We start from the raw sequence: 7050 nt of genomic DNA, 5'->3' as shown, positions 1-7050 counted from the left end.
ATGGTTAATGGTTAGTATTAGTGTGCCATAAGGCAATTTAGCACAATGTTAAGCAATCGTAATTGGACTTATGTAGAAGTCACAACTATCTGAGGCCGGTCAATAATAATGTAGGCAACAACACAAGTTAGAGATCTTGATTAGTGAAGCAAGCTCCTACAACTTGCCATGCCAAAAAGAAGATGAGAAATGATCTTGTATTGATTTAGGTTCTTTGCTTGATTGGGAAGCAACCTATCCTTAATGCAAAGCCATTCACTTGATCCATGATCAATTTGAATTAGATTTGAATCAAGAAAGGTTAAACCTCCCATGTATCAAGGCTAACCACCAATCTTTAACTCATTGATCAGAAAAGAAAAAGAAGAAGAAGAAGAAGATGAATATTGAAGTACATTAATGGAAATGAAATGAAATAATCAACAAGCATTGACCAAAGATATATGAGATCAAGGTCAAACAATAGTAAACAGAAGCAAAATGAAGATTAGAAGTCAAGAAACAAATAAATTATTTTTGGGATTTTTCAAAATTGAAATAATAAAGAAAGGTCAAACTTCAAACTCACTTCAAAACAACTTTGAAAAGTCCAAGTGAATTATCCCAAGTTCAACAAGGTCAAACAAAGTTTGACAAAAAATTTCACCATTTTTAGAAGTCAGAAACTATTTTTAATCAATTAAAAATGCATAAAAATAACCTAATTGAATTAAAATCTCAAATAAATTTCAAATCAATTAATAAATTGATGAGAATATTTTTCATAGATCTATCATCATTCAAAGAGGTTGGAAAAATATTTTTGTAATTTTTGAATATCAGAAACTATTTAAAATGAATTAAAAACAAGCAGAAAAGAGAAAATTCATAAAAAATATCAAATGATAAAATAAAAAATATGAAAAATCATTTTTAAAAACTAGAAATTAAAAGAAGAAAAATGCAATTGGTCTCACATTTTTTGGACCAATAATGAAGGAGATATGAATGGTTAAAATGAAATGGAATTAAAAGAAATAAAAGAAAATTATAATCAGAATTTAAAAATAACAAAAAAATGTGGAGCGTTGGATGCAGAGCTCATTAATTGAGCTGGCAAATCGCCTGGTCCACACATGCGCGCCTACCATGTTCCTTAGTCAATGCATCACACATGGTGTCATACCCCAAAATTTGCCCGTTGGTATTACAAAGCATTTTCCAAGACCCTCTGACTTGATCTGCAAGGCACTGATATCAAATGGACAAAAGCCCAGCTCACAACAGGCCTAATCCACAAGCGGCCCAAAATAGCTTGCTCGCTAGGCGAGCATTCCCTTCGCCTAGCGAATATCTCAGCATGTCACTCGCCCAGCGAAGCATCAGGTCCAGAAAAAGCCCAAACCTAGCTTGCTCGCTAGGCGAGCAATTCCTTCGCCTAGCGAAGCTTGCGAGAATTTGAATTTTTGGACCTCATTTTAAGCCCATTAGGTCACCACCACTACTACTATAAATACCAGCTCCTCTGCCACGAAAATAAACAGACACAGACAGACAGACGGACGGAAAACGGAGGAAGAGGGACGAAAACCCTGGCACAGAAACCCTGGAGGCTATTTTAGAAAGTTCCGAGTGCAGAAACCCTGAAGGCCGCTTCTCCGCTCCGAAGCTACCGCCGCCCAAATCAATCCGGCTTCCAAGCAACCAGTCCCTTTCAATATCGCAATTGCACACAGGTTTGCGTATCATCGTTGTTTTACGTTTACAATTGATATTCTTTACATGCATGATGCATTCTGATTAAAGCTTTGATATGTAATTCGATTTCGTATGTGAATCTAAGTATGAACATCCTGTATAATTGCCTATGCTATGCCTGTGATCAAATGCCATAAGAGTGCAGGTTTTCGGAAGTCATACTGTTCTCAAATTCCAAACCCGTGGTCGCTCGCTAGCTCATCGCTAGGCGAGCCTGCAGCGAGCATTCGCTGATCCTTCGCTAGGCGAAGCAGAGGCGAACGGGACAGGGGCTGCTTTGTCTCTTTGTTGCCCATTTTATGTTTATCTAATCATGATTCTGCATTATTTGGCTTAACTTCCTGATTGTTATATTTATTTATGGGGCAATTTCCAATTGTATTTTGCCTCAATGCTCTAATCCGTGTGTTGCATGATGTAAAGGCTAGCATACTTCCAAAGAAATAACCGGCTAGGCATGCCGCTTTAGGTGTGGACATTCCTGAGGAGATGGTTTTTGGATGACCTAAGTTTAATATGGAGATTCATCTTGAATCACCAAGCTTGATTTTTAATGTATTGATTTCATTGATTTCCTGTGGACCTAATTACCTAACTGATTACGGCTATTTAATTAATTGTTAAAATCCGGACTTTAAATAAATAACATCGGACCTCTCTTTATTACCCCACGGTTTCGGTATTACGGTCATGTCCCGCGAATATGGGGATATCCTTAGCAAAGACCCTTCGGTTAAATCATCATAGTCCCTCGGACGTTGCCTTCGAAATTACGATTTTGTCCCTCGATGACCCTTCGGTGTAGCCTACGGTTAAATGATGATAGTCCCTTCGAATGCTAAGGTATCCTCACAACTGTTGCCTTCGATGACCTATCGATGACCCTACGATGACCCTTTGACATCCCAAGGATAAAACTACTTACTTCTCAATAGTAAGGACAGTTTTGCCCTCATAAGGATAGGAAATGCCCGGAAAGACCTCGGACAGGTATAACCTTAATTGCTCATTCATGACAAAAAATGCTTTTCACACCCCACACCTTTCAAACATCTTTTGGAAAATCACCACTTAGCATACATCCGTACTAGGATCATTGCCGAGTTATATTTTTCTAAACTACTTTCAAAAAAAACTATACGGGATAACCACTTTGTATACATTCATGCAAGAATCATTACAAAGTTAAATTCTCGTTTTCAAAACATCTTTCATACATTTCTCAACCACTTTTTCAAACCTAGAAAACATAAATGATTGAGCAATTAAGAGCCCATGGATAACCATGGATACAAAGGGTGCTAATACCTTCCCTTTGTATAAAGTACCTCCCGAACCTAAGAATTTAAAATTAAGGTCTTTCCTGTTCTTTTCCACCTTTCCTTAAGGGATAAAAGAAAAGTCGGTGGCGACTCTTGCTAACCGCGACATTGCGATTAAAAATCCGATAAAGTCAGTTCACCGTATGACAGAACTGGCGACTCTGCTGGGGAAAATAACTTAAAGAGAGGTCCATCTTAAAAAAAAAAATCATTTATGTTTTAAATTGTTCCTTCGTTTAAGGGATTGTTTGAGTGAAATATCCTACACCCGGATCTAGTGTACCTTAGGTAAGTAGCAATAGATCATCGCGACTATCCGGCGTATACTGGAATGGTCAAAATGATAGCTACGGTTAATGTGACACTTTGGTTGTCCTGATGGTCCTCATGTTATTTGAGGAAAAATTTGGCTTCCGCGTGGTGTCATCAAAGCATTAACCAGACCTTTAGAACCCTAATTGACTCATCCTGGCCATTAGAAAGTAGTGAGATAACTGACTTCGGTTCCGACTGGGGTTGGTTGAGACTCGATACTACACTCTTTGAGATTGGACTTTAGGGAAGCTTCGGTCAACCACTTGGTGTTGCACTGAAGTGGACTTAAAGGAAGGTCAATGATTGGAGATCCTTCTAGAACCCGGTTACTATTCTAGGACAGGTTGAACCAACCAAACTTCAGTGGGGAGGGTATTTACCTTTGGAACTCATGCAAGCCTTAAAACCTAGGAATGATGGTTGTGTGACTTGCTTGTGCTTGTTATTTATTTAACCTCATAACATCATAACATCATAACATCATGACATCATAACATTGTACTAACCATTTCAAGGACTTAGGGATTTAACTTTGCTCTGTTTTGTACAAAAAAAAAAAAAAAAAAAAAACAAAAAAAAAGTTTCCCTTTTCGGTAGTTTATGCAAAGTTAAATTCCAAAAGGCCTTGAAAAGATTTCATGCATTGCATAGCATAACATAGCATAACAGGTACTCTAAAGGGATCAGTGTTCTCACGGTTTTCCTCCAAACAGAAAAATGGACCTCGAACAAACTGTCAAGGATCTCCATGCTCAGAATGCTCAACTCCAAGAGATGATCTTGAACTTATCCAGGGGGCAGGAGGAACTGAAAGCTCTCTTGCTCGAGAAAAAGAAAGACAAGAAAGCTGTGAGTTACATTAACCCGGGAAGAAGGCTTAAAGGACAGGCTGCGGGAATCAAAATCAGAATTCCGAAGGATCAAGAAGAGGAAACAGAGACAGATTCAGAAGATGAGAATGCTGATCCTTTCAACCCTGAGGATGACGATGAAGATTACGAGAATGAACAGTACTCTCCAAAAGATGGCAAGTACAAGTTGCTGGAAGAACGCATGCTAGCTATGGAAGGTCAGAAGGCGCCCGGTCTGGATTTTGAAAGTTTGGGTCTAGTCTCCGATGTGATCATTCCTCGCAAATTCAAGGTCCCCGCTTTCACTCAGTATGACGGGGCATCTTGTCCTCAGATGCATCTGAGAGCTTACGTGAGAAAGATTCAGCCGTATACCACTAATAAGAAGCTCTGGATCCATTTCTTCCAAGAGAGTCTGTCTGGCACACAATTGGAGTGGTATTATCAGCTCGAGAGCTCTGACATCCACACATGGACTGATTTAGCAACTGCTTTCTATAAACAGTACCAGTATAATTCTGAACTAGCGCCTACTCGGCTACAGTTGCAGAATATGACTATGGGATCTAAAGAAAGTTTCAAAGAATATGCTCAAAAGTGGAGAGATTTGGCTGGCAGAGTCAAACCCCCTATGACTGATCGAGAATTAGTGGACATGTTCATGAGCACACTGACTGGCCCATTCTACAGCCATCTATTGAGGAGTTCCTCATTGGGTTTCACTGAACTTATATTAACAGGTGAACATGTTGAAAGTGGCATTCGAAGTGGGAAGATACAGGCGACTATCTTTGATCCTCCGGAGACTCCTAATGGCATCACTGCCCCTCTGCCTAATCATGACGAGACTGTCAATGCTGTGAAAGATACTGATAACGATTATGACTTGGATAGCTGGATTTTCCCAACAATTGGTGACGGACCCAATAATTGGAAGGCTGAAGACACTATCCCGATTTCCTTTAGTCAGGAGTAATTGTTATTGCTATTTTTGTGTTTCAAAGCATTGTGTCTATACCCGGGGCATAATAGCTAATTTTTCAAGGGTTTTGTCATTTCATAAGCATATTCATATTCAATAAATCAATGGACTTTTTGCATTCAAATATTGCGCTCTTTATCTTTCCTGTCATTTTTTTCAAAACAAGCTATGTTTTCTTGCACACACTCACGTAACAATTTGCCGATCCATATCCACTCTGGATCCTGTTGGTAATGACTCTGCTACTGTTCATTATGACTTTGAAAATCCGATCTACCAAGCCTAGGATGGAAGTGAGGAAGATTGTAAAGTCCCTGGAGAACTTGCCAGACTGGTACTACAAGAAGAAAAGACCATACAACCGCAGGAGGAATCAATTGAAATTGCAATGGGTACTGAAATAGACAAGAAAGAAGTCAGAGGTTTCTTGGGGCACTCGAATTACATTGCCCGATTCATCCCACATTTGACTGCTACCTGCGAACCCATCTTCAAATTACCAAAAAAGAAAAATCAAGAGATGGTATGGAATGATGAATGACAAAATCAAGAAATATCTCCAAGAACCTCCAATTCTAATGCTACCAGTTGAAGGAAGACCTCTAATCATGTATTTGACCGTGTTAGAAAATTCAATAGGGTGTGCTGGGGCAACATGACGAGTCTGGTCGAAAAGAGCATGCCATACACTGCCTTAGCAAAAGGTACCGACTGTGAAACAAGATACTCACAGCTCGAGAAAGCTTGTTGCGCTTTGGCTTGGGCTGCTCGCCGACTAAGACAGTCTATGTTGAATCATACCACTTTATTGACTTCTAAGATGGATTCTATCAAATATCTATTTGAGAAACCTGCTGTCTCCTGAAAGATTATCACTGACAATGGTACTAATTTGAACAACAAGATGATTACTGAACTCTGCACGCAGTTCAAAATTAAGCACCATAACTCTTCTCCGTACCGGCCAAAGATGAATGGCGCCGTGGAGGCTGCTAATAAGAACATTAAGAAGATCATACAAAAGATGACAGTAACGTACAAAGACTGGCACGAGATGTTACCATTTGCTCTCCATGGTTATCGCACTTCAGTATGCACTTCGACGGGGGCAACTCCTTTCTCTTTAGTCTACGGAACGGAGGCCGTTTTACCGGTGGAAGTTCAGATTCCCTCTCTAAGAATCATGAAAGAGGCGGGCTTAGATGAAGATGAATGGATTCAGACTCGACTCGATCAGATAAACTTGATTGATGAGAAGAGACTTGCGGCTGTTTGTCACGGGCAGATATATCAGAAGCGCATGACCCAGGCATTTAACAAAAGAGTCAAGAGACAGGTGTATCAAGTTGGTGACTTGGTGATCAAGCGTATCATTCTACCACAAGGGGATCCCAGAGGCAAGTGGACTCCCACGTACGAAGGGCCATTTGTGGTTAAGAAGGTATTCTCTGGTGGAGCCATGATACTCGCTACAATGGATGGTGAAGACTTCCCACATCCCGTGAACGCGGACATAGTTAAAAAAATACTACGCATAAAAGAGACCCGCTAGATCGACGTATCTAGGCAAAAGTAAGGGCATCCCGGCGAACCAAAAGGGTTCGGGCAAAAATTAGGGATATATATAAAAAAAAAATGTACACCCGGCAAGTCGAAAACCTGAAAAGGCGGCTTGGGCAAAAACGGGTATCCTGGTGGACTGAAAACCTGAAAAGGCGGTCCAGGCAAAAATTAGGGATTCAAGCGTATGACTATGTCCCGTTCTCTGTCAGCTTCAACCAAGTTCAAGGGACTGAACAAGCCAATCACCTCTATCCGACAGCAGAAGATGAGATGCTTGAAG

This window comes from Lathyrus oleraceus, chromosome 6, assembly GCF_024323335.1.
Source record: "Lathyrus oleraceus cultivar Zhongwan6 chromosome 6, CAAS_Psat_ZW6_1.0, whole genome shotgun sequence".
In the NCBI taxonomy this organism is placed as follows: domain Eukaryota; kingdom Viridiplantae; phylum Streptophyta; class Magnoliopsida; order Fabales; family Fabaceae; genus Lathyrus; species Lathyrus oleraceus.
This window is presented reverse-complemented; position numbering follows the sequence as displayed.